Source organism: Felis catus, chromosome E3 (assembly GCF_018350175.1).
Source record: "Felis catus isolate Fca126 chromosome E3, F.catus_Fca126_mat1.0, whole genome shotgun sequence".
NCBI lineage: Eukaryota > Metazoa > Chordata > Mammalia > Carnivora > Felidae > Felis > Felis catus.
In genome coordinates this window covers 3753391-3780320 of record NC_058383.1, presented here as the reverse complement: position 1 = coordinate 3780320, position 26930 = coordinate 3753391, and the positions used below count along the sequence as shown (strand labels likewise).

At 53.6% G+C, this 26930-nt stretch overlaps 2 long non-coding RNA genes across 7 annotated transcripts in view; one reads left to right on the top strand and one right to left on the bottom strand.

The window, feature by feature from the left end:
- Positions 1 to 1190: 1190 nt before the first annotated feature.
- The window catches only part of LOC111558256, a 111692-nt gene continuing 85952 nt past the window's right edge, over positions 1191 to 26930 (bottom strand). For 2 of the 4 annotated variants that reach the window (XR_006591019.1, XR_006591022.1), the window contains 3 exons: positions 18661 to 18886; positions 10669 to 11256; positions 1191 to 2647 (listed from right to left, as the gene is read on the bottom strand). This is a non-coding gene — a long non-coding RNA (uncharacterized LOC111558256). The remainder of the gene's footprint in view (positions 2648 to 10668; positions 11257 to 18660; positions 18887 to 26930) is intronic. The other 2 variants (XR_006591021.1, XR_006591020.1) reach the window with 2 other exon arrangements.
- LOC102902364 lies at positions 4081 to 8810 on the top strand. 3 transcript variants are annotated; one of them, XR_006591018.1, is made up of 2 exons: positions 4081 to 6548; positions 7808 to 8810. It is a non-coding gene; the product is annotated as an uncharacterized LOC102902364 (long non-coding RNA). The 3 variants fall into 3 exon arrangements; XR_006591017.1 differs by having other exon boundaries at positions 4081 to 7421; XR_006591016.1 differs by having other exon boundaries at positions 4081 to 7720.

Genomic DNA, 26930 nt, shown 5'->3' with positions numbered 1-26930 from the left:
GTCTTGCATAATTATAGTACAATATCATACCCAGGAAAGTGACGTTTGTATAATCTGTAGAATCTACTCGGATTTCACCAGTTGTGTGTGTGCGTGTGTGTCCGCGTGTGTGCACATGCAGTTTTGTGTCATTTTTTTTTTAATTTTTTTTTTCAACGTTTATTTATTTTTGGGACAGAGAGAGACAGAGCATGAACGGGGGAGGGGCAGAGAGAGAGGGAGACACAGAATCGGAAACAGGCTCCAGGCTCTGAGCCATCAGCCCAGAGCCCGACGCGGGGCTCGAACTCACGGAGCGCGAGATCGTGACCTGGCTGAAGTCGGACGCTTAACCGACTGCGCCACCCAGGCGCCCCTGGTTTTGTGTCATTTTATCTCATGAGTAGATCTGTTAACCAGCACCACAATCCACACACAAGGAGCCCCCTTAGGCTGTGTCTTTACTCTGTCACACCCACAGATTGGCTTTTTTCCTCCACTCAGCGTGATTCCCTTGAGATTCGTAAAAGTTACTATGTGTATCCACGGTTTGTTCCTTTGTATGGCTAAGTAGTATCCGCGGTGTGGATGTAACGCTTTCCTTGAAGGGTACTGGCTGTTTCCAGTTTGGGGCCATTATGAAGAAAGCCACTATGAACAGTCGTGCACAGGTTTTTGTGTGCACGTAAGTTTTTATTTCTGGGCGAATATGATAAGTGCATAGTTTTGTAAGAAATCGCCAATTTTCTAGACGGCTGCGTCATTTTACATTTCTGTCAGCGACGTAGGCGGGATCTAGTTTCTACGCGTCCTCACCGGCACAGGGTGTTGTCTGTTTCTTTTTGTTTTAGCCACCTTGGTAGGCGTGTAGCGATAGTTCACTGTGGTTTCAATTTGTGGCTAATATTGTCGAACTCTCTTCATGTGTTTAATTCCTGTCTGTTTATCTTTTTCAGTGAAAGGTCTTTTTATTCCTTTTCCCCATTTTCCAACTCGATTTTATTTCTGCTATGGATTTTTGAATGTTCTTTTTAATACGTATGTATTCTAAATGTAAATCCTTTGCAAAATAAGTGGTTTGTAGAGGTGCCTGGGTGGCTCAGTCGTTAGATGTCTGACTCTGGATTTCGGCTCACGTCGCGATTTCGCGGTCATGAGATCAAGCCCAGCGTCGGGCTCTGTGCTGGGCCTGGAGTCTGCTTGAGAGTCTCTCTCTCTCCAAAAAAAAAAAAAAAAAAAAAAAAAGTGGTTTGCAAATATTTTCTCTCCGTCTGTAACTTGTTTTTCATCCCATTAACAGTCTTTTTTTTTTTTTTTTCCCTATTGAGATATAAATGACACACTGTAATTTCATGCTTTTAAAGTGCACGGTCCACTAGTGTTTAGTGTGTGCATAATTTTGTACAACAGTTAATCACTATAAAATTCCTGAGCATTTCCATCACTCCAGAAATAAACTCCAGACCCATTAGGCAGCCCCTCCTCATTCTTTCCCTCCCTCCAGCCTTCACATCCACTTTGTCTCCGGATTCGCCTGCTCTGGGTGTTTTGCACAAGTGGAATCACACCACACGGGATCTTGTGGGTCCGGCTTCTTTCTCTGAGCAGCATGTTTGCAGGCCTTACGTTTTGCAGGCTTTCCATTCCTTTTATGGCTGGACAGCATTCCCTTGTACGGACAGACCGCATGGCGTCGGTCCATTGTTCGGAGCTGATTGTGTCCTCCAAAAAGGAAATGTTGAGATCCCAGCCCTCCGTACCTCAGAACCTGACCTTATTTGGATACAGGGTGGTTGCCCATGTAACTAGTGAAATACAGTCATACTGAGGATCAAGCCCTTGATGACTCGCGTCCTAGTAAGATACACAGAAGACGGCCACGTGACAACAGAGGCAGAAATTGAAGTGACACAGTCACAGCCCAGGAAATGCCGAGCTTGGCAAGAGAGGAGCCCCCTGCAGCTCCCGGAGGGGCGAGGCACCTCCGACACCTTGGTTTCAGTCGTCTGGTCTCCAGAGCTGGGAGACCGTACATTTCTGTGGTTTGAAATCACCTGGTTTGTGGCCGTGCCTTTCGGCAGCCGGAGGAAACTCACGCATCCACTCATTAGGGCCGTTTGGATCGTCTCCACCCGTTGGCTGTTGTGAATCATGCCGCTGTGAACGGTCCTGGACAGGTTTCTGTGTGGATATTTGCTTTCAATTCTCTTGGCTCTGTACTTCGCAGGGGAACTGCTGAGTCATATGGTTACTCTGTATTTAATTTTCTGTGTGTGTGTGTGTGTGTGTGTGTGTGTGTGTGTGTGTGAGAAAAATACACGTAACATGAAATCTATCATTTTAACCATTTTAAAGTGTAGGATTCAGGGGCACTAAGGAATCTGCAAATTGCGCAACCATCACCATGATCTAGGTCCAGAACTTTCCCCCCACAAACTGAAACCCTGTAACCAATCCCCCTCCCCCCTCCCCCAGCCCCTGAAAATCACTACGCGGCTTTCTGTCCCTATGGATTTCCCATCCCTAGTATCTCATCTAAACGGAGTTAGACCATACGTGTCCTCTCGTGTCTCGTCCTCTCGTGTGTGGCTTCCTTCACTTCCACCTTCCAGTTCAGCCACGTTCTGGCCTGTGGCAGTACTTCCTTCCTTCTGTGGAGGAGTGGTACCTTTGAGAGAGAGAGAGAGACAGAGCACGGATAGGGGAGGCGTAGAGAGAGAGCGAGGCACAGAATCCGAAGCAGGCTCCAGGCTCCCAGCTATCAGCACAGAGCCCGACGCGGGGCTTGAACTCACAGACCGCGAGATCGTGACCTGAGCCGAAGTCGGACGCTTAACCGACTGAGCCCCCCAGGCGCCCTGAGGGTTCTGTTGTTTATAAGCCACCCAGGCTGTGGAACTTTGTTGCAGCAGCCGGAACAGACTGAGACAGTTTTGCCCCGTTTTAGAACATAACTGGGCTCCCGTGCTCAGCATAGCGTCTCCCAGACTCCCAGATACTATGTTGCCAGAGACGGGACTTGTTTCTTCTCACTGCTGTACCAGGTTCCATCACCAGAACAGACCACAAGCGACCACCCACTCACTGTCGGGGGACATCCGGGTGGTGTCCGGCTTTTGCCTGCCACAGATAAGGCCGCAGGGGACATTCTGGAACGCGTCTTCGGGTGCGTCCGGGCTCTTGTTTGTCTTGGGGGACGTCATGGGGCACGTACGTAGCTCTAGCAGGTGCTGGCAGATGTATTTCCGAGGTAGGCGTACCATGGGGTGCTCCCGTGTAAAGGAGGAGACTTTGCTTTTGCCCAGCCTCTTATGGAGTTGCCGTTTTTCTTTGCATTTCTTCGATGGGTAATAATGTGCAACAACTCCTGGGGCACCTAGGGGGCTCCGTCGGGTAAGCATCCGACTTCGGCTCAGGTCATGATCGCCTGTGACTTCGAGCCCCGCGTTGGGCTGTGTGCTGACAGCTTGGAACCTGGAGCCTGCTTCGGATTCTGTCTCCCCCCCCCCCCCCCCTCTCTCTCTCTCTCTCTCTGCCCCTCCCCACTTATGCTCCCTCTCTCTCCCTCGCTCTCAAAATAAATAAATATTAAAAAAACATTTTAGGGATGCCTGGGTGGCTCAGTCGGTTGAGTGTCCGACTTCGGCTCAGATCATGATCTCATGGTTTCTGAGTTCAAGCCCTGCGTCGGGCTCTATGCTGACCGCTCAGACTCTGGAACCTGCTTCGGATTCTGTCTCCTGCTCTCTCTCTCTCTCTCTCTCTGTGCCCCTCCCCACTTATGGTCTCTCTCTCTCGCTCTCAAAATAAATAAATATTAAAAAAATATTTTAGGGGTGCCTGGGTGGCTCAGTGGGTTAAGCGTCCGACTTCGGCTCAGGTCATGGTCTCGTGGTCCGTGGGTTCGAGCCCCGCTTCGGGCTCCGTGCTGACAGCTCAGAGCCCGGAGCCTGTTTCGGATTCTGTGTCTCCCTCTCTCTCTGCCCCTTCCCCGCTCATGCTTGCTCTCTCTTTCTCTCACTCTCTCTCAAAATATAAATAAACATAAAAAAAAATAATGTGGGACGCCTTTTCATATTCCAACTCCCCACTTAATGCTGTGTTTGAACAGCACTCGCTATAATCCTGAGAGGGTGGCGTTCTTGTGTCGTTGACGGATGGGGACATTTGGAGGGCAGAAGGGGCCGGCGGCTTGCCTGAAGAGGAACAGCTGGTACATGGTAGATCCCGGAGAAACTCGGACGACAGGGCGTGAGCTCCTACCCGCTGAACTGCAGAGAAGCCTCGTCCTAGGACGGGAACGAGCTCTTCTCCCTCTCGAACTGGAGGAAGACGGGCAGAACTCAGATCAGCCCTTTATTTATTTTCTTCAGATCAGCACGTGAATCACTGGAGCCCGGCAACACACGGGTTAAGAAGGCTCTTTGGGGAACAGGCTTTGCTCTCCCCCGCGTTAGCCCCTGCTGTTATTTTTACGGGAAAGCACATTCTGAGTTTCAAGCCCGGACGCCAGAGGGAGGCCCGGTGCCTGGCCCGTGGGAGCCTGTCTGTGTTCCCAACGAACCCATCACGACTTGAGTAATAGCGAGTCCTGGAAATGATGACGGCCGCTTCCAAGCTTGTTGCTGGCCTTTGCAGAAACCTGAGACGCAGGCATGTGTGTAGGGGTGGCGGGAGGCGGGAGTCCCCGCCAAGGAGTCTCAGGTTGCGCAATCTCCACGTCGCTAGAATCCGTTTTCCCCTCCCGTCTCGGTCAGGCTGCCCGGGAGCAAACCTGGAGACGGAGATTGGTGTGCAAGCCGTCCGCTGAGGTCACGGTCCCAGGGTGGTCTGCAAGGGGGGGGGGGGGAGGAGACCAAGAAGCCAAGGGGGGTCGGGGTTTTCTTCGGCGAAGTCTCCCCGAGGGTTTGTCCAGGCTCGGGCGGAGGAGCTGGGCCTTCATATCCAAGTACCTGCGTGTCAGTGACCAAGGGTTCACCTGGGGACAGAAGCCCCGGGCAGCTCTCAGCATCCGCGTGTGCACGCGAAGTAACTGCAGGTGCACGCCGTGTGAAGCAAAGCACCCCAAAGACCAAGGAGGCTGGAAAGAATCACAAGGCTTCAGGGGAGCTCCCAGAGCACACTGGGGGCCGCCCGTCTTGCTGGACTCACACCAATCAATCTCATCGGGCTCCAGCCGTGTGATAAGTTGTTCAGTGAGGTGCCGATACCTTGTAACATTTTCGTTGCTTCCAGAAAACAAGAGGCCAGTGATACTTGCCAATGGCAAATGCCAGAAACAATGTGAGCCGCAGCCAGAGGCAAGGATTCCTGCTCACCAATCCGGGAGGTCAGCCTGTTGACACAGCCGATCCAAGGAAGCTGGCCTCCTTCTGCAACCACACACCGTCTGCGATTCCCGGCAGCCCGGGAAAGAACGTTACTCCCAGAGGCTGGGACGGCGGCCCGGCGGTTTTCCCTCCCCGTCTCCTCCGAAGCCTTTCCCTGCCCGGCGACGCGTGGGACCATCTACGGTGACACCGTTGATCGAAACTCAGCATGCTGATGGAAAAGTGCAAACGCGTGAGTGTGTACAGACGGGTGGATTTTCCCAACGTGAACTCATCCGTGTGACCCCCTCCCAGGAGCCCCTCAGGACATCGGGAGATCCCCCGGGCGCCCTTTCGCTCCCCTCCCTCCCAGGGAAGGTGCCATCCCGACGTCCGACCCCAGAGGCTCGCTCTGCCCGCCACGGACATTCTATACGAGTGACATCACGCGGGGTGTGCTCTTTCGCGGCCGGATGCGTTCACGCAGCCCCACCTTTGGGAGGTTCGTCTCTATGACGGTTTGCAACGGTGGCTTGCTCCTGTTCCATCGTCGTCTACTGTGCCGCAACTTCTGGATCCTTCCCATCGCTGACGGGCATCAGAGCTCGCTCCCATTGGGGCCGTTGGAAACGGTGTGCCTGTGAGTGTTCTAGAACGTGCTTCTGGGTGCGCGTATGTGTGCATACTCTTGGGCGCACACCCAGGGGAATGCCTGGCTGTCCGGTATTTGCATGTGCAGCTTGATGAGGTGCAGCCTGTTTGCAAAGTGCACTGATTTACACACTCGGAAAAGTGCAGCCGTTCTGGGGCCTGCACCACCTCGCCAGCACTTGGTATTTGGAACTTCCGTTTTGCTTGCCACCCGGTCATAATGCAGGGAATGACACACGTTGATATTCTCCACCCTTACGACTGCGGCTGGTTTTTATAACATCTTTGTGGGAATCGCAAAAGGACCCTCCTGCCTTAAGACCCTTCCGCCGGATGAAAATGTGATGGAAGCTGGTTTTGTCAGAGCATGGCATGTGACTGCCCTCTGCTGGAAGACTGCTGAAATTCATAGTACGGAGCCTGGATGCCGGCGATGGAAATGGCAGCCTCTTAGGTGTGGTAGCCTTGGGCAGTGCACACCCTGGACAACCACACATGGTGACCCTGCCACTCTTCACTCTTGTTCACACACACTGGAGGTGACGGTCAGGACTGGGCAGAGGCGGCCCAATGAAAGCTCACAGAATGATGGCCTGGGGACTGAACCTGGTCTGCTGTTTTTATTCGACCCGCAGAGGGGGGAAAAAAAATGGAGCTAATATTTTAAAATTTGGCAGATTGTGTCTAATGATCTGGAAAAATCTGAGAAATCAGAGAAAGTAGAGAAACTGGGCCCTCACTCCCAAATTATAACACAGAGGCTGCTCTCCATGTGTCTCCAGTTAGCCTTCGTCTCCGCCAGGCCCGATTGTCCCTCAAGCCTTAGTCAATGGCTATAGCGACATGAAACTATACTAATGCAGCGTCAGATGCCTTCCCCAAGTGTCTTCCCTTATGTATCAGCAGTCTTCACTGCTGCTGGAGGCCTATAAATTTGTGACCACTGGTCTTGACACTGATGAAAAAAACCCCACCCCAAGCTGATCCTTAGATCGTAAGATCAAGTAACCCCTATATTCTTTGTGCTCTAGTGAAAATCCCATCGGACAAGGTTTCGGTGGAATCATAGGGTCGAAGGGCTGGAGTTTGCCGGCCCCAACCCCTGCCCCAAGGGGTTGGTGCTTCACCAGCTGGTGGCCCGGGAAGGGGGGAGGTGGGGGAATGTGGCGGGAGGGCTGGGTGAGCAGGTGAGGGTGAGGCGGCTGCATCTAGAACTTGCTCGGAGGGAATCCGGTGTCCCAGGGATTTTGAGGGAGAGAGAGAGAAAGAGAGAGATAGTGTGGGGGAGGGGGAGAGAGAGGGAGACACAGAATCCGAAGCAGGCTCCAGGCTCTGAGCCGTCAGCATAGAGCCTGACGTGGTGCTCGAACTCATGAGCTGTGAGATCGTGACCTGAGCCGAAGTCAGATGCTGAACCGGCTGAGCCACCCGGGCGCCCCATTATTGGGCACTCACTATGTTCCAGGAACTGCGTCACGTCAGGTAGCCTTCACGACGATGCTGTCTGCCCTACTGTGTGTCCTCTGATAAGCCCTGTTTTGTAGACAAACCGAAGCCCGAGGCCCAGATCACACTCAGGGGTGGCGGGAGGGCGGGTTTGAACCCAGACCTTCCTGATTGCGGGGCTCCAGCTTCAGACGCCTTTTCTCTTCTGCTCAGAGAGTGTCTGATTTAGAAGCAGAACCTCTTAACTTGTGGCACCAGGTGGAATCTAGGCGGGAAGACAGAACTTTGTAATAATCACAGATGTGTTGGTCTGGTTTTGCTGCTCTCTGGGAGATGTGAGTCCTTTTGATTTTCGATGTCACGAACTCTGAGCGCCCACAGGCTGAAAACCACTGATGTCCTACCTTATCTTTCTCTTGCAGGGCCTCCCAGAGTGACCTGACGCTTTGCACAAGGTCACACGTCCCGTCTGTGCCACAACCGGAATCGGGAGCCCGGGTCCTGACTCACTGATTTTTCTCCACCCGACGTGCAGTCTGAGTTTCCAAATCCGGCAGGCATCAGAGCACGCTGCTCTTTAGAAAGATGAGCCAATTTACATTCTTCACCGGCAGGCCGCGGGCTGCCCCCTCTCCCGGAGAGGCCTTTTTCAAACTGACATCTGTCAGCAGCCTTGATCCGTGCGTGGCTTTTTCCAAGCGGTGGTCCTGCTCGGGGACCTCAGCTCAACTTTGATTCCAGCCGCGGCACACGGGCAGCCCCTCCCGGCTCCAGTAAGATGGGTCGTGCCCTGGCTGCGAGGGACAGCGTGGGGGCAACCGGGCCCGCGTTGTGCCCTTGCAGGGGTGGGGGGAGGCTCCCATGAGATGCGGGCGCGCAAGTGTTTGGAAGAATCATGCGATGTTGGGCAAAGGCAGAGCGTTAGGATTGCGGTGGGTGGGGGAGCGGGCCGGAGGAGGAGGCAGATGGGTGGGTGCCGCGTCCTCTTCTGGAGTCGGGCCCGGAGCCCAGGGCTCCCCTCCCTTCCCTCTGACAGTGCAGGGCTCGCCAGGTTCTGTGCCGGCAATCGAGGGAGCGCCGGAGCTCTCTGACGCTGTGGCTCGGCACTGGAGCCTTCCTTTGGAGACATCTGCCAGCGAGATTGGAGCAAAGCTTCTTTGAGGCCACGAAGAGGTGATTGTTTTGCATGGTGTAGGAGGAGCCATCCAGGGAAGGAGAAATTTCCCTCCGAGAAATTCAAGAGGCGATGCCGGAATCCTGTCAATTCCACGACTCACGGAGCGGGGTCTTCGCCTTTGTAGGGACGGGTGCGGAAGATGGGCAGGGGGCCGAGACGTGTGTGGGGTCCTTCCTTAGCGGGCAGAAGTCAAAACGGGTGGGATGTGTTCATTCACGTACTTCCTCATTAAAAAATAATTTACTGGATACATGCCTCGCCTTCTGTATGGACCCAGCCCTCGGGGCCCAAAGTGCAGGCAGAAATGGATACCCACACGAGTGACTTAGGAGGCCACCGAGGCGGGAAGCTGCTGGGGAGGTGGGTGTCAGGGGATCTTCTGGAAATGTGGTGACATTAGCATCTTAAAGGATGCATAAGATTTTCCCAATTAGACAAAGAAGGGAAAGGCATTTAAGGTGGAGGAATGGCACGAGCAAAGGCCCTGTGGCTGGAAGGAGCAGGGAGGTTTTGAGCATAAGGGATCACCTGGGGTGGCTGGAGCATGAGGCGCTTGTAGAGGAGGGGGAAGCCCAAATCAGGCTGTGGAGACCCTCTGATACTGTGGTGGGGGGCTGTTATCACTCCTTGCCTCATATTTCCACGGGACGGAGGCTGTCTCTAGGAAGGAAAAGCACCGTTGGAGGACTTTGTCTGCCTGTCTGTCGCCAGAGTGACACAGTGTGCTCAGAGGCACAGCAGACCTGTGGCCCTGGGTCCCCTCTCCCACCGTGTCCCATGCGGACGGCCGGGGAGGTGTGCCTGTTGAGATCCAGACCCGTCCACGGCAGCTAAGCTCCCGGGGAGGCTGGATCCTGGAACGTCTGGGTGGAGGACAGCCCCCAGCCCATCAGGAACGGCCCTGCCCGGGTCTGGTCCAGGGATGAGAAGGGCATTCTTGCTGCTTTAAGCCCCAGCACATCTGGGGTTGGTTACAGCAGGTAGCCCGAGTCTGATACATCAGGTGTCGGGAGAAGAAAGGGCAGGAGGAGAGGAGCGGAAGTGACCCACGAGAGGGACTCCTTCCTTGGGGTGCCTGCAGGGTAGCCATGAACATGCAAGCACGCAGCAACATACTCACCACTAGGGGGCGCTGATTCACCCTGGGCACCAAGAGCGGCTGAAACTAAGCTTTAGGTAAAAACAAAGTGCACACACACATACACACACACACACACACACATCGTGGAAAATGAATTCCAGTACTGCCTGTAATCTACAAGTTTTGTATTTTTCAAAGAAGGTAACAGCCAATGATTTACTGCCCTAAAACTTGAAAATAGATTATTTGGGCTTTGGGCATGCTGACACACACCGAGTTGTCTCTCCTATTTGCATAAAATATGTGATTTCCTTGTCAGTGGTTGCGTTCCGTCTCCAGACAAAACTCTGAACGTGCCAAAGTGATCTTACACACCACACCACACACGCTCTGGATAAACCGCTTGTACTCAAATCTACATCTCAGCCCTGCCTCTGGGAGGACCCAGATGAAGACAGCCAGCTATGATCGCCAATTACATAGAAAATGGTGATAAGAAAACCCTTGACATTGGGGCTTTAGTTAAAATTGCGTTTCCAGGTCTGGGGCTGTACGTCCACCATAGACCTTGAAACGTGTGGATGTCTGATCTTATCTACTCAGGCTTCCGTGGAAACTGCCCCTTCTCACTCAGCCCGCCCCTCCAACAGCCGTCTGATGGTCGCAGTGGGAACCGCCATGTTTGTTCGGCGTCTGCTGTTGACAAAGTCCCTTGCTCTGGAGGCGGCTTCACCACAGCTGATCCAGGCAGAGACTTTCCTGGTGCTAAGAGACTCCAGGTTGGCTGGAATTGGGCACAACTCTCTCGACCCCAGGTAGAGAAACCCTGAGTGCCTTTGGCAAAGACCATCTTCTCCCCGGTTGGCCGGGCATGCCAAGAAGGCAGAACGGATGCCTGGGTTCCCTCAGGTGCTCGGGTTCCTGGCTGTGGTCCATTCTGGAGCCGACACTCACATTCTTACATCCCTAGTCTGAAACTCCCATCTGGTTTTGGTGGCGACCCAAAGAAGCCAACGAAGTCCTACCTCACATGGAAACGGAGGCTCCCAGGTGTCCACAGAGGCTTGTCATCAACGTGGGATCCAAGTGTGTTTCGTAGCGGATACTAACGGAGTCTGCAGAGTAGAAAGCTGTACAACAGCAACAGTCAGAGCAGCATGGCTTCGGCTCGACTCTGTCAACCAGAAACGCAATTAATCAAAGCCGTGCATTTCCCAAGCTCCCCGTCGGCCTGACGCGTTACTGTGTTGGGAGATGATTTAAGAGGGAGCCGATGCTACAGAGGAAGGGGACAGGCGTGCATTAAATACAAGCAAACAAACAAACAAACAAACAAGGGAGGAGAATGGCTGGTCACTCTGATTGCCCCAGGCTCCGTGTATGGTTCCGAGAGTGACATCGGATCTCCTATAACCCGATGGGGAGTCTAACGTGGGACGATTCCTTCCTGCTGCAGCATCGACACAGCACAGAGTCACAGGGAAGGGGGCAAGGACGGGGCATGAATTCAGTGCTGGGTCCACCTGGCACCTTGCGAGGCACCCCACTGGGTGTTCATAGGCGGCTTCTTCAAAGCAAACCAGGGAGCAGCTGTCGAGAGAGGAATTTCTCTCCTAGAAGGCAAAGGTGGAGTCTTAAGTATTTACAGTCTGAGCGAGGATCTGGGCCCATGGGCGGTGCTCAATACATACCTATAAAATAACGAATGAGTCCGTGAAGTCTAGTCTTCCCAAAATGCCCAAGTTCAAGGGGAGGGGACACAGGTCCCATCCCTCCACGGGAGGGGTGTCAAGCTAGAGCAGGTGGGATGGGAGATGATGTCTGTGGTCCCTTTTGGAAAACACAACCTGCCTTAAGACTAGAGGGAGACATGGGGCGCCTGGGTGGCGCAGTCGGTTAAGCGTCCGACTTCAGCCAGGTCACGATCTCGCGATCCGTGAGGTCGAGCCCCGCGTCGGGCTCTGTGCTGACAGCTCAGAGCCTGGAGCCTGTTTCAGATTCTGTGTCTCCCTCTCTCTGACCCTCCCCCGTTCATGCTCTGTCTCTCTCTGTCTCAAAAACAAATAAACATTAAAAAAAAAAAAAGACTAGAGGGAGACAGTGGCACAAGGGAACCAAAAGATTTGCAAGAACCTTCCGCCAATCCCACCGAGGATCCATGTTCCTGGTTTAGATAAAGGAAATGGGGTAGAGGGAGCGTGGTCTGTGGTCCAACCTCGGCCCATCCACTTATTCCCAGAGTGACCTTTGACCTGCACCTCCCTGCACCTGTAAGAGCTGGCGCATGTGATGAGCGGTGGCTGGGATGCCTGTTGGCGTCACCGCTACCGGTTACAGCGGGTCGGATCTGTTGCAAGGCCCTTTGCCCTCTTAGTCACTGGGCATATGGTCTGTGTGTGACATGCCCTACATCGTTATGAAGACTGACACGATCTGGCCCTGACTTTGTGTGTTGGGACAAGGCGGATTCTGTGTGGGGGAGGAGTACCGCCAGACGAGGAACATCTGGGGAGTCCAACGACACAGAGGTCCGGTGTTTGTCGAGAGAATGGCATGGACCCAGGGAGCCTGGGGAACAAGGCTGGAGGGCAGCCTAGTGGGTTGCGTCTTGGCTGGGGACCTGCCCCGGGGGGGCTGTGTGCTTGCAAAATCGGAGTTAGGGGGATTTAGCGGGGGCGGCCTCTGGACTCAGAGAGATTCCACGATTCTCTCCAGGTGGGCATTGCAGGGCTCTCGTCTTCATTTTTTATTGTCTTCCCATCCCAACCTCCAGTAAGAGTCTCTGGGTCAGGGTCGGGGTCAGGGTCAGGGTCAGGGTCAGGGTCAGGAGAGGGCAGATTTTGTGTCCCGCCTTCTAAAGGGAGGTGTCCAGACTTGGCCTCCACCCAGAGGCTGGGCTTGGGCTGACTCTAGATTCCCCCAGGCAGTGGGGTGGGGACCCCTGCCCCTCTCTTGGGAGACGAAGCTCTGCAGTGAACTTTGGCCAACGCTCAGCGCCGTCTTGTGTGAGCAGCACACCCCACACACGTCTTGTGCCTGCCTGTTTCCATCCGCAGTCTGTCTTCCTTCCCTAACTCCCTCACAGGGATACAAAGTGCCTGCAAAGTACTTTTTTGTTCGTCAGACAAAAAGAAAAAAAAAGGCACTACCGAAATAGAAGATATTATTAATACCTCACGATTGTAAAAATGGTGATCAGGGAATTGAATTAAGGCATTATGGGAGAGCTGTGGTAGTGAATATTTTAGAAATAAAACACACATGATAAAAGAATTATCAGAGCTACTAATTATAGAGCGGGGACTATTAAGGGAACAGAGGAAAGTCTGCGCTGAGGGGAAAACGGGAAGAAAATTGGTGAACGGAGAAATGGAACAGAAGCAGGAGAGGAATATTTACGTGCGTTGCCTTTTCTGTTAGCGTCATCTGAGATGTGATGTGCAGAATCGAAAGGAGTCGTTTAAAGAGGAAAGCGGTCATTTGTTAAGAACGATTTATTTTATATTTTTACGCTGACGTCAGTTTCATTGAGGTATAATTTACACCCAGTGAAATGTCCCTTTTCAGTGTGTGGTTCTATGAATTTTGACAAAGATATTGTCATGGACGTTCCCCTGCAATGAAGATCTAGAATATTCCATCGCCCCACTCAGTCTCCCACAGTCTGCCTTATGCCACCGTCTCATGCCCGGAGATGTCCTGCTCCAAGCCAGGAAGGACTTCTTGATGACTGAATCCAGCAGACATCTTTGAGATGGTTCAGATGTTCATTCAACTGAGTGGGGCCGGGACGAGGGTGTTCACAGAATGGAGGCACGGGTGTGTGGGGGGAGTAGAGGGGACATGGAGGAACCGAGACCACAGGGTCTTAATCCTCTCGAAGGGAGAGGCCAGACTGCCCCATCAGAGTGTTGAGGTTGGGACACTGGATAAGGTGTGAGGGGGGCCAGGAAAGCCGGGAAGCATCTGGAGGAAGAGGAGGAATGAAGAATGTCCTGCTTCCTTGTCATCAAGGGGACGGGAAGGTGAAGGGAAGGAGTGAGGCAGGGCTGGGTGTTGGGACAGAGGCAGGGGACAGGTGACGAAGACGCGGCTCTGTGTCAGCCTCGCCTACCAGATCCTGGGTCGTCGGGGACTTTCTCAGTGCAGCGAGGAGCTTCAGGGACAGGACTTCCAAAACACCTGGCTACAACCTCTTTCGTTTCAAGATGAACTTGAGCAGATGGTCCAGTTAGATTCCCTCCGCACCTGTCTCCTGCCACTGTAGGATGGGGTGGATGTGGGCAGCCAGCTCGGACTAGAAGCCTTCTAGTATATCCTGTCTCCAGAGCTGAGTGTGACCTTGCACTCCAGGACAGCTCAGATGGCGAGACTGAGTGGCAGAAGCCAGCCTTCTGCCCTGATGTCCTCAAGAGTCAAAGAGGACACTTCTCAGGGCTCAGTCCTCGTTTCTTCCTGACATGCTCTCACTTCCTTGGTGACCTTGGCTGGACTCAGAGCAGATGTCCAGCTGGAGCTCTGTCCCACGCAGCTCCTGGGACCATCCTCTGAGAGTCTGCCTGGTACTCTGCTCCCACCGTGCCCTGGCTCCCCTCCGTGTCGCTGTCACACCTGTCCACCCCCCGCCTGGGCACAGGCCCCTCTCCAGGAACACTGTCCCCTTCAGGCAGATCTTTGTTGACATCGGCACCTTCCTCAGCTATCGGGCGCCCTCCCGGCCACCTGAGCAGAGAGAGCTCACCAAGTGTCCAGGGGCTGGTGGGGTCACAGACCCAAGGTCAAGACAGAGCTGGCTCTCCGGGCCTCATCCAAACCAGGTCAGGCCAAACAGAGCCAAACTGACGAGCCAAACAAAGCCACTTCCTGTAATTCAGACTCCGTGGCAACTGGCTTGTGCACGTCTCTAAGGGTGTCTGTTTCGTTCAGCCATTGTCACGGCCAAATGACTTAATCTAGAACATTTTCTCGTTCGGTTTAAAACAGATCGCTCAGTTTCTTTAGAATTCAGAATACGAAACTCAAAAGTAGTTTCCACAGACTCAGGAATGCTGTACCAACGGTCCTCGAATCTCACAGAGGGCGACCTCGCCTTCTGACTGCAAACAGTTCACACCCCAATGCAAAGCACTTGAAAAAACAAAACAAGCCAAACAAAACCCCTAGACCAGCCCACAGAAAAAAACCAAAGATTAAGGATCTTTCATGCATCCTGCCACCCGGAGATAACTGCTACTTCTATTCCACTAGTTTTTATTTCCACTGTGGCTTTTAAGTACATGCCTACACCCGCACATACACACATACCTCACACAGACTTACAGGCTGTCCGTGATCTATGGATGATGAAGTTCTATATTTGTGTAAAAGCACGAGTACGCGTGTTTCCGAAGCTAATTGCATCGTCGGCAGCACATCTGAATGTCTCCCTTTTCCCTTCTGCAAGGGGTTATGAATTTCTTTTTGCATTGTAAGTATTCTTTCCTCAGTATCCGTTTCTATAGCCCTATGGTATTAATTGTCCAGGTAACTATTATTTTTTTCATGTTTATTTATTTTTGAGAGAAAGAGACAGAGCACGAGCAGGGGAGGGGCAGAGAGACACGGAATCCGAAGCAGCTCCAGGCTCCGAGCTGTCAGCACAGAGCCCGACGCGGGGCTCGAACCCACGAACCGCGAGATCATGACCTGAGCCGAAGTCAGATGCTTAACCGACTGAGCCACCCGGGTGCTCCAATGATTTTTAAAGGAGAAGTTTCTTGTGCATACTTTCGATCCTTGGGCACGTTCCCAGTTTCCATCTCATTTAGCTCTCCAGGCCACTGGAAGGGAAGTCTTTGGGCCGTTTTGTGGGAAACTGGGCCAACGGAGGCTCAGAGACGCTGTATGGTTTTTTGTTTCTTGTTTGTACCTGGAGTTAGAATTCCTCACCAGGTCCTCTTTAACCAGCAGCCTCTTTCACTGTATCTCAGCTGCCTTTAACTCAGAGATAAATTAAAATTCTCCAGAAGTTATCTCTAAGGCGATTTTCACTTCTAAAATGATCTTTTAATAACTTTGAAGGGCCTAAGCGATCTCTCCAGACTTTAATGTACATTTTATATGCAAACGATGCTGGGATTCATAAAGAAGCCTGATGTGTTGTTATGACTTAAATCACTGGTTCTCAAACTTTGTTCCTTGGAGCTGGGGTGCCCTGGGGCCATCACAGCGCAGAGCACAGGGTGAAGGGGGCACGTGGGAGTGTCCTCTGCCCATGTGGGCTTGGACCATCCCAGCTCTGACTGCCTGTGACTGTTCGTACTGGGGGGGGGGGGGGGCGGTCTCTGACTGTATGTGCAGGGACGGCCTTTTTGAGAGAAGCATTTTGCTGCTAATAAATCAAATATAACAGACTAAGATGTTCTCTGGGAGTTTAGGACAGAATTGAAGACCTCAGATTCTATAATGAGATGATTGCAAAGGCGTGATCCTGTGGTCTAGCCGTACAGCCAGGCTCTGCTATTCAAAGGAATGAAGCAGAGAATTTGGCCCACGTACGATTTTAGGTGGCTTAGAAGAAGAATGTGTGTTAAAAATAGGAAAACACACATAGATTAAAATCCGCCTCAGGGGACAGCAGAGGAGAGTGTGGCCCTGGTGAAGGGCTGCCCCGGGAGGGAAGAAAGAGCAGAGAGGGCAACATGGGGACAGGGGCATCCACTCTAGCAGCCACTGGCCACACGTGGCTCATGAGCACAGGGAAGTGGCAAGTGTCAGCAGGGAACCTCCGTGGGGGCTGGGGACGGGGAGACAGGGGTGAAGCTGGAGGGGGTGGTGCTGCTCAGAGGGGTGGGGCTTGGTAGCCACGGTTAGGATTTTGGACTTTGTCTTAAGAGAGATGGAAGCCACGGGCGGTAATAAGAGGACAGCCAGAAGGACGCAGTGGGAACAGAATGTGCATGCAGAGAGCAGTGCAGAGGGCGCAGGGGGCCAGGAGGGAGAGGAGGAGGAGGCGGACAGCTCGGGCTCAGGCACGGCTGGGGAGGCAGAGGGACGTGGATGGAGTCTGGAGGTCTTTGGGAGGTGACGCTGGCAGGTCTCGGGTTGGGTCTGGTTACCCCGATTAAGGGACACAGCCTCAACCAACAGCATTGGGCAGAGAGGCTGCTGTGTGAGTCTGGAACCAGGGCAAAGAAACACGTGCACTCCCACCTGGTTCTTGTGTGACACTCGCTCTCGGATACGGCCACCGCGCTGCAAGGAGGCCCAAGCACCCCACAGAGACCACGCGGGGATGCCAAGTGTAGGTGCCCGGGCGCCCTGGTGAGGTTGGGGCCTGTGGGCCAAGTGCCAGACATTTGAGCAAAGAGCTCCCCTCCCAAGTCACCTCTCCCTCCTTCCGCAATGCCAGCCCCTGGCCTCCAGACGAGGGCCCCAGGTGGGAGGGCAGCAGACCCTTCTGTCCCCGCTGCGCCCGGCCCAATTCCAGACTCACAGAATCCACGCACAGAACGACGCCATGTGGGCTCTCGGGTCTGGGGGGGCGGCGCCTCCTAGGATGCCCCTGACCTCTCGGCCTCTGACGCACAGCCTCACCTCCTGGGTGGAGGCCTCCCTTGGGCCAGGGAGCCTGTGCGGGCGGCTGCCGGGAACGGCTTGCTTTGGTTAGGCCGAGCCTTCCCGTGTTTTTATCCCGAGAGGGTCTTTGGGACCGTTGCACACCCTCTAAAACTCAAACTAATTAAGCTTCAAATTAATTAAAAACGTAAGGCAATTGATCTGAAAAGCCGTATACTGAGAGCAGAAAGGAGGTGGAACCCGAGCCTTAGACGGAGGGCTGGAGGCTGCTCTGCCCACCAAGTGGCTCCTGTGGGGGATGCGGCCGTTTCCAGTCAGGGCCCCTGCTGCTTTCCTCTGCGTCAAGGGGGCCTCGGTTCTGGAATGTTCCGCCGCACCACCGTGTGCATGAGGTCCCCGCTGCTGCTTCTCGGAGCCTGACAACCAGCCCATCTGTTAGATGAAGGCAAAGCCGGCCCAGACGAGGCCCCGGGAGTGACCCTTGCCCCGATGCAGTTGGAAAAGGTCCTGATAAGGAGCGCCGCTCCTACGTCTGCAGGCCCCCGTGTTCCCGACCCATCACATGTGTGAGCTCGTTCTGCTGTCAGAGCGACTCCGTGCCGGGGAAGGTGCTGGGGGTGGGGGACTCACCCCTGGAAGGGCACTCAGTGCCCCTGAATGGGTCAACTTAAAACAGTTCACTTTATGTGACGCGAATCTCACCTCCATAAATGATGGACACATCAACAAAACAAACGCCTCCACGGAGCTGACTGTCACAAGCCATTGGACGAGGAAGGACTTTGGGCCCGGAGGTGACTGGCTTGGCTCCCAGCAAGTTCATGGGGGACCCGGGACCTAAATCCAGGTTTTAGCTCAGAGTCTGAGCTTTTTTTTTTTTTTTTAAAGTTTATTTATTTATTCTGAGAGAGAGAGAGAGAGAGAGAGAGAGAGAGAGAGAGAGAGAGAACGCCAGAGAATGGAATCAAGGCAGGGGCAGAGGGAGGAGACAGAATGCCAAGCAGGCTCCATGCTGTCAGCGCAGAGCCTGATGCAGGGCTTGAACCCATGAATTGTGAGATCACTACCCGAGCGGAAACCAAGAATCACTTAACTGACTGAACCACCCAGGTGCCCCAGCTTTTGGTTTTCTTTTAAAGGTTCCCCCACCTCTGCCTGTCCTGATCATTTCCACACTACCTCAGTTACAGTCGCTGTATGATAGGCCCCATCGCGGGTCTTACTCGGTAGCACAGACCCTCCGACTTTCTCCTCCTCCTGAGTCTTTCCCCTTCTCCACCATCGCCCTGTCCATGTCCAGCCTTCTGCATTTCCCTGTGAATTTTGGTGAAACTCCCCTAGAAGACCGTTTGGCAGGACCTCCCGGAGCTGAACCTGTTCGCACCCCACAGCCCGGAAGTCCCACTCGGGGCCACACCCTCGAATGAAACGCAAGCGCAGGTTCACCAAAAGACACGTACCGGCACGTTCCTGTTCAGCGGCACAGCTCAGGGAGGCCCCAAGCCGGAAACTGCGTGGCCGCCGGTAGGGGGACGGTTGAGTGCGTTGTGCACAGTCACACCTTGGAATGCTGCCCGGTGGTGAAAATGAAGGAGTTACCGCCACACGTGGATGAATGTCACAAACGTAATGTTCAGGGGGTGAACGAAGGCAGACAGAGGAGGAGTCATCCGTGTGATTGCATTTCTGCAAAACACAAAACCAGCCTCAGCTCATCTGTGCTGTGGGAAATCGAGAGAGAGAGGGTAGCATTTGGGGGCATAGTTGACCGGAAGGGGGCCCGGGAGGCTTCTGGGGTTCCCGTCACGTTCTCCTCCTGGATCTGGGTCCACGGCCGGATGGGGTTTGGGAAAATACACTGAGCTTCACGCTTGTCTTCTGTTTACATCTGCACGTAGGTGACGCCTCGGTAAAAGGTTTTTAAAAATAGGGGTGGGGGTAGGGGGGGCGTTTCGCTGCTTTCCAAAGGAAGGACGGCTAGTGAACTGTCCCTTAGAAGCCTCCTGAACGGTACAGACTGGCGGCCCTGGGGGTGGACATTCTCTGGTCCATGTGGCTCCTCCAGGTCCTCGCCCTTAATGCCCTCTTCTCTCCACCTCCTCCCAGCCGGGAGTACCCTATTCATCTGTTTCTCCAATCTCATCCACGTGTGAGAGAACATTCTAGTTCTCGGGGCCCAGGCTTTTGAAACTCAAAAAGCCAAGAAATGACTGTCTCAGTCTGTTCAGATACCACAACAGGGAGGGGGTGGGGTAGCTTTTCTCACTGTCCTGCAGGCTGGACGTCCAGGTTCAAGCCACCTGCACGGTCATGTTCTGGTGAAGGCCTTCCTGGTTCATAGATGGCGGCCCGTCCCGCTGTGTCCTTATGGGGGGGGGCGGGGCGGGGAGCTCTGTGGGGCCTCTTGACGTGAATCCCGTGTTGTAAGAACCCTCCACCTTCACAACCCGAGCACCTCCCAAACGCCCAACTTCCTAACACCATCACCTTTGGGGGTTAGGACTTGAACACGCGAATTTTGGGGGGCCAGTCTCTCAGAGGGTCGCTATGACTCACTTTCTTTCCACATTTCTGCTTTGCCATTTATTTACTGAAGCACGACCGGCAAGGTCGAAGGAACTATCAGGCACGAAAAGGTAACCAGTGAGGTTCTGAAATCAGGCGGAGGTGATGGCTCGATCCCATTGTGAATGTGCCAAATTCCACCAGACTTCACCCTCTAAAAAAGCTCGTCTTATGTATGTGAATTTCAGCCCAATAAGAAAAAGAAAGGCATTCGTTAATAATTCAAAGACGGTATCGCATCGCATTACGGCATATTCTCTGAGCCAGGTGGAGGGGTGAACCCTGCACCTTTAAATCTATCCTTGTTAATTGCGGTGAGCTGAAGCTTCTGGCTGTAGCAAAGCGACTTTATGTGATTAATTTAGCAAATGTCATGGTCAAGAGGACAAGCTGTGGGGCAGGCTGAATGGGGTCGAGGCTCGGCTCTGCCACTTACGAGTTCTGTGACCTTGGCAAGATTTTTGATTAAAACAAAATTGTTCAATTATTATCAACGGCCCGAGAGGAAATGCCTGACTATTCTCCCACAGCCTGTGTTTAACTTGTAACGTCTGATGAACTTTCACCCGAAGAAATGGCGAGTCCAGCCACGAAACATCCAAGAAGGAAGAGGGTAATCACAAGTCATAACGTCCCCCGCATGGTTCCAAACGTTAAAAAAATTAACCACCGGCCGACGAAGAACGCTTCTGGGAGTCACAGATCCTGAAATTCTTTGTGCTTCTGTCTCTTTATCAGTGAATCGGGAAGTGATAACCCACCCCGTCTCGGGGCAGGGACAAGGGGGTTCGGCGCCCGTCTCGGCAGAGGGGAGCTTTGCTGCTATTGTTGTGACGATTATTACTATTAATTCATCTGTTGGTTTTGAGCGAGCTCTGTGAGGGCAGGAAACTTGCTGGTTTTCTAGAACTGGAGACTCCGCTTTTTTTTTTTTTTTTTTTTTTTTTTTTGGGACAGAGAGAGACAGAGCATGAACGGGGGAGGGGCAGAGAGAGAGGGAGACACAGAATCGGAAGCAGGCTCCAGGCTCTGAGCTGTCAGCCCAGAGCCTGACGCGGGGCTCGAACTCCCGGACCGCGAGATCGTGACCTGGCTGAAGTCGGACGCTTAACCGACTGCGCCACCCAGGCGCCCCGAGACTCCGCTTTTAATAGAGTGCCCAGCACTTGATAAATAGTTCAGTGAGTAAGTGGATGAATTATGTTAATGTTAAAATCCCCCAAAGTCTACGCTTTTATCTCTGAGGTTGGAGACTGAACACTTCCGTCTGCTATGCCAGTTCTCAAATTCTTTGTGGCCCCCTCGTGGTGCCCAGCAGGGTGCCCAGGAGGCTCTAAGAACACGTTCGTTGAATGAATGGTCACATCACGATGCACACTTTTTTTTTTTTTAAAGTTTATTCATTTTTGAGAGACAGAGAGAGACAGAGCATGAACGGGGAAGGGGCAGAGAGAGAGGGAGACACAGGATCCGAAGCAGGCTCCAGGCTCCGAGCTGTCGGCACAGAGCCCGACGCGGGGCTCAACTCACAAACTGCGAGATCATGACCTGAGCCGAAGTCGGACGCTTAACCCACTGAGCCACCCAGGCGCCCCAACGACGGACACTCTTACGGCTCTTTGCATACAGAGATTTTGATGAGCGTTACTTTGTGGTTGGAGAGAAGTATCCCTTGGGAGTCGAGCCTGGTGCGTAGAGCCCCTGATGCTCTGGGTGAGTCTGGGGAGTGTCAGCTGGTGGCACCGGCCAGCTTCGTCCCCGGCAGCTGGGGGAACCACGCAGCTCCGACCGGCTCCCGTGTCGTGGACCCACCAGCAGGGCTGGCTGAGCTCAAGAGACGGCCTGCGTGTCTTTTCCGTGGACGGCTCATCCCTGCAGCGGGAGTCACTCCTTACACGTGGAATCCTGCCAGGACTGGAGGGCCGGCCTCGGGGTGGGCAGTGATTGCTGTCCGGGGGCCCCCTGGGACTGCAGAGCTCTGCGGGGTTGGCGTGGGCCAGTGTGCGTGGCTGAGGCTGCAGCAGACCGTGGCTGTGAGCGTCTGAGGCCGGAGAAGCTCCCGAGAAGACGAAGCCGGCGATCCAGCAGGACCGGCACGGGGAAGCGGCCAGGGTGGTGGACACAGGCTGTCACCTTCTGCTTGTTGACAATGCTCTACCCCTGGCTTCTCCTGCCATTTCCGTAAGGGACGCTGGCTTTTGCAGAACCCCACTTTGGTGCACGACTCACTGGCGGCCCTGATGGCCCTCCTCTGTTTCCTGAGAGGGAGAGAGGGAGAGAGGGAGAGAGGGAGAGAGGGACAGAGGGACAGAGGGACAGAGGGAGAGAGGGAGAGAGGGAGAGAGGGAGAGAGGGACAGAGGGACAGAGGGAGAGAGGGAGAGAGGGAGAGAGGGACAGAGGGACAGAGGGACAGAGGGACAGAGGGACAGAGGGAGAGAGGGAATCCCAAGAGGGGCACAGGGGCAGAGAGAGAGAGAGAAGCGGGGTTCACCCGAAGCAGGGCTCAAGCTCACCCAATGTGGGACTTGAACTCAGACAGTGAGATCATGACCTGAGTCCGGGTCAGATGCTCAACAAATGGGCCACCCAGGCGCCATGTCCTCCTCCTTTATGGTGACCCATCTGTTCCCCAGTAGAAGGATGCTTCGACCTCCTGGGTGCCAGGGCCCGGCCAGGTCACCATGGGGAGCCCCACGCCACCCTCACGTTCTGATGAGCAAGTCTTGTCTGCCCAGTTACCTGAACGCTTGACTGCATTTTGCCTTCGTCTTTCAAAATAATACTCTTACAAATGACCTACTGCTAAAGCTGGGAGCTGGGGGGCTTCAAACAGAAACGTGTTCTCCCGCAGTTTCAAAATCCAGGCGTCCACAGGCCCATGTTCCCCTGAGGGCTCCAGGGGAGGATCCTTTCCTGCCTCCTCCAGCTTCCGGGGGCTCCTGGGCTTCCTTAGCTTGTGGCCGCGTCACTCTGATCTCTGCCCTCCATCTTCACACAACCTTCATCCGTGTGGCGCCCCCTGTCTCCAATCTCGCTTCCTTCTCTTACAAGGACACTGGCCATCGGGTACGAGACCCAGACGCAGGATGAGCTCATCTCAAGATTCTTCATCACGGCCTCAAGGACACGGTCTCCAAGTAAGGTCACATTCGCGGGGGCCTGCAGTGCGGGCTGGGGCGAATCTTCACGAGCGACACTGTGGCCGCCGAGGACGAGGAAAGCGCTTGAACGGATTCTTCTCTCAGTGCCTGGCAGACAGCGGGGTCACGTAGCCTGGAGAAGGAGGTCAACTATTCCCACTTAGGATTATGCCGGTAATTTCCGTCTGCTAATGTGTTTTCCTCCCAACCTGGGTCGTCCTATTTTTGAACTTACACACACCTTTACAGAGAAACTTCTCAAGCGTTAGCTCTGGGCTCCCAGCTGCAGATCCGGGGGTTGGAGGTCCGATCGACTGGCCGCTATCCTGGGTGGGGGGAACGGGAAGGGACAGTTGGGTTGCGTCCAGCGCCTGGAACTGAAGGAGGCCTCGTATGCAGTAGACAGGTACTAAATTCTTAGCGACGGCTATTAAAATGATATGAAAAACACAACCGCACCGGGAGGTTTGGGATTCCTGTCATCCACGCGTGAATTACCATCTGGCAGGTAGAGGGCGGTATCCAGGAATGAGAGGGAGCCCGGGGGACAGATGTTGCAAGGAGAGATATTTATACATTCCCTTCTTTCGGCTAAAAGGTCGTTGGAAACCCGGAGGTCCCCTCCCTCCCTCCCCTGCTTCTAAATTGGGCGGACTCTCCTATTTAAATCTCAGCGAAAGTTTTGATTCTTTATGATAACATCATCCCTTACGGAAGGCCTGATTTGGACATCTAGGGATGGCCGCCACCTGCCTTGTAATTTATCCGCCTTCGCATTTCATTTGGGATTTGGAAGGCCGAGATAGGTCAGAAGCTACACGCTTCTGCCTTTTTCGGTTTGGATTTACTGTCAGATGCAGCAACAGAGAATGAAGGCTGCGAATCCCCGCTCTCACCCCTCGGGCCCTGCAGAAGACTTTGGAAAATTCCTTATCAAAAATCAGATGCAGACATCCCTTCTCCATATTCAAGGACAGAGGCCTCGGGCAGGCCCATCATCTGCTTTCACAAGGCTTTATCGAGCCCTCAGACTCGGAATATTTTTCAGGTTGTAAACCTAACACTAGGCCTAGTATGAAAATACTATGTCCCTTGCATCAAAACATCATTCGTGTTTATAATTAGCTTCCTACCTGCACCCCTTTGTTCCCACTTTCCTGAGACGCCCTTATTTCCCAGGACCGCACGGGTGGACCTCACGTTGTGTTTCCCACTTTCCCCCTCCTCCCTTCCTGTTTCTCGTAGTGTGGCCTTGATCACGTTGGTTCTCCTCTTGAATGTCTCACAGGCCACGTCGTGGCCACGATGCTCTGAGCATCTGACTCCCCTTCTTCTCCCGGTTCCCCGTAAATGAGGCTCCCGAAACCGTTTCTCCAGACATGCCTTGATGGCTCTCTTTCGTGCAAATTTTACTAACTGGCTCCCAAAACCGTCCGTCGTGAGGTGTTTGTGGGCCCGGCTTGGAGACTCCCAGGGAGATAGTAAGACCGCTTTGAATAAGAGACAAGTCCAATAAGATTATGGGAAAAGAAAAACGAATCAAAGCCATGAAAAGGAACAAGTAAGATTCCTCAAGGACTAAGCTACTGTGATTACATTTTAAAACTTGCACCGGAAATGGGGCGCCTGGGTGGCACAGTCGGTTAAGCGTCCGACTTCAGCCAGGTCACGATCTCGCGGTCTGTGAGTTCGAGCCCCGCGTCAGGCTCTGGGCTGATGGCTCGGAGCCTGGAGCCTGTTTCCGATTCTGTGTCTCCCTCTCTCTCTGCCCCTCCCCCTTTCATGCTCTGTCTCTCTCTGTCCCAAAAATAAATAAAAACGTTGAAAAAAAAAATTAAAAAAAAAAAAATAAAACTTGCACCGGAAAGCCTAGTGGTCTGGGCAGTGAGGGAAATAGCACTGCCCGAGTCACGTTATTTAGTGGGGAATAAAGCTGCTCGTTTGTCATTTTCTGGTTTTAAACTATAAAAAGACTTTCTCGGTGGATGTCATACAAGGGACGATGCTGAGTAACACAAAATGCAAGACAGAGACGATCTTGACCTGAAAGATTCCTGCCCACCCCCCCACCCCCCGGGACCCGAGACATCCCTCTTTGGGGACACTGCTGTGTGCCTGAACTACAATGCCCCCCGCCATGGGACTGAACGGGCCGACCACCCGAGCACAGGGACAGAGGTGCCCGTTCCTTGTGGGGCAGCACCAGCCGAGCTCTGGCATAGACTCTGCTCTCCAACTACCTTCTGCTCCCTGTTGGTGCCGCGAGGGGCGTGGGGTGGGCTCCGGGCCGACTGCTCCCTGGAGCCACTCTGGGTCTCTGACGATAAGACAAGCTCATTAATTTTACCCGGGAAAGCGGGCAGCAAGCGGGTTTTTCCACAACCCTGGCTTCACCGCTGGCCAAAAATCATTACCTGGCCCAAGGGAAGGCCTCAAAAATGATGATGTGACGTCCGCGACCAATCAGCAAAGCTCAGCCTCACCTTGGTTTACCTGTCCCTCGACCTGGGGGCTTTCCCTTTCTTGGTTTCTTCCCTCGTGTTGGTAGAGGGCACCTTCTTATTTTTATTTATTCCCAGGCTTACTGAGATGTAACTTACAAAGGACACTGTGAAGGCGTCAGGTGCACAACGCGGCCGCCCAGCTACGTGCATACACGGCGGAGTGCTTCTCACGGGAAGGTTGCTTAACTCACCCTTTGCCTCACGTCTGGAGCTTTCTGAGAAGAGATGCATCATGGTACTTTTTTTTTTTTCCTTTAAGAGCTTGCACACCTGAATGTGATTCTGCTCGGGGGCTAGTTTAAGCATACAATCGTAGGAAGGTCTGTAGGCTTGTGTAGAGCTCATCGCTCGCCACGGTGTGGGGGTGGGGGTGCTCATCTGGCCAGCTGACCAAAAACTGGGCAGCGGCTTGGCCAAGGGGACCCATAAAATTAACCATCACAGGAACAAAAAGACATTTCCCCCCTTTTTGCGTAGAAGAGAACTCCCCCTGGGCTATTACTGCTGGGTGAGTGCTGTCTGAACCCCCTCTTTTGCTGCGTATGGTTGCAAATCCCAGCTTAGTTCCGTAGTAAAAATGCTCCCTTTCGCGGGGGGAGGTTCTGGGGTTTCAGACTTTCCAGAAATGGTGCCGGAGGCCCCACCCAGCAGTGGCCAGGTGTAGCCCAGGGCTCTCTTGTCTGCTGCGAGGAGTCTCAGGTGTCCCCTCAGCTGGCAGCCCGGCCCTCTGGCTGCTTTAGCCCAGGACTTCCTCTTCCAACTTGTAAGCATCCTCGAGAGGCTTTTTTCTTTCCTGGCAGGTGCAGATTCCCAGGGAGGCACAATCGTACTTGGGATTGGGAGAAGCGCGTCCAGGGGGACCCTGGTAGAGGCTCGTTAAGCTCGGTGTGCTCGAGTCAGGCAGTTCTATTCCTGGCACATGCTCTTAAGGAGCCTTGTTGTTTCCCTGGATGGTTCTGGAACTTGAGTTTCCCGGGCAGCCCGAGATTCACCTTTGGGGAGTTTGCACACACTTGCAGTCTCTCAAGCATTGCCCCCCCCCCCCCCCGTTATTTCCACGGCTCTAACTCACCCTCTGGCACCTGTGACGTCTTTTGGGTGTTGAGAGGTTGAACCAGGGCTCTCTGCTTTACTTCGGGCACCTTCTCAGCAGGCGCCCCGGGGCTGACTTGAGCAGGGAGGGAGTGTAACTGAGGTGAAATGGTGCTTGTCTATTGATTTCAAGTCTCAACCTCCCAATGAGGTGTGTGTGTGTGTGTGTGTGTGTGTGTGTGTGTGTGTGTGTGTAACACAAAGGGAGAATCACTGATACGCTAGAAAAGAGATGCTTTGGCAAAATTACTAGGAAGTTAATGTAACTGAATGCAATAGACTCGCGGACACACAGACGGAATGCTGGTGGGGCTGTTGAGGCTAATCCAGCTGTGATCCTTCGCCCCAGGCCGGGCCCCTGCGCAGAAGGTTAGGCGCTCGCCACCAGAAGGCCAGCAGCCAGGGTCTCTACTACAGGAGGCTCTAG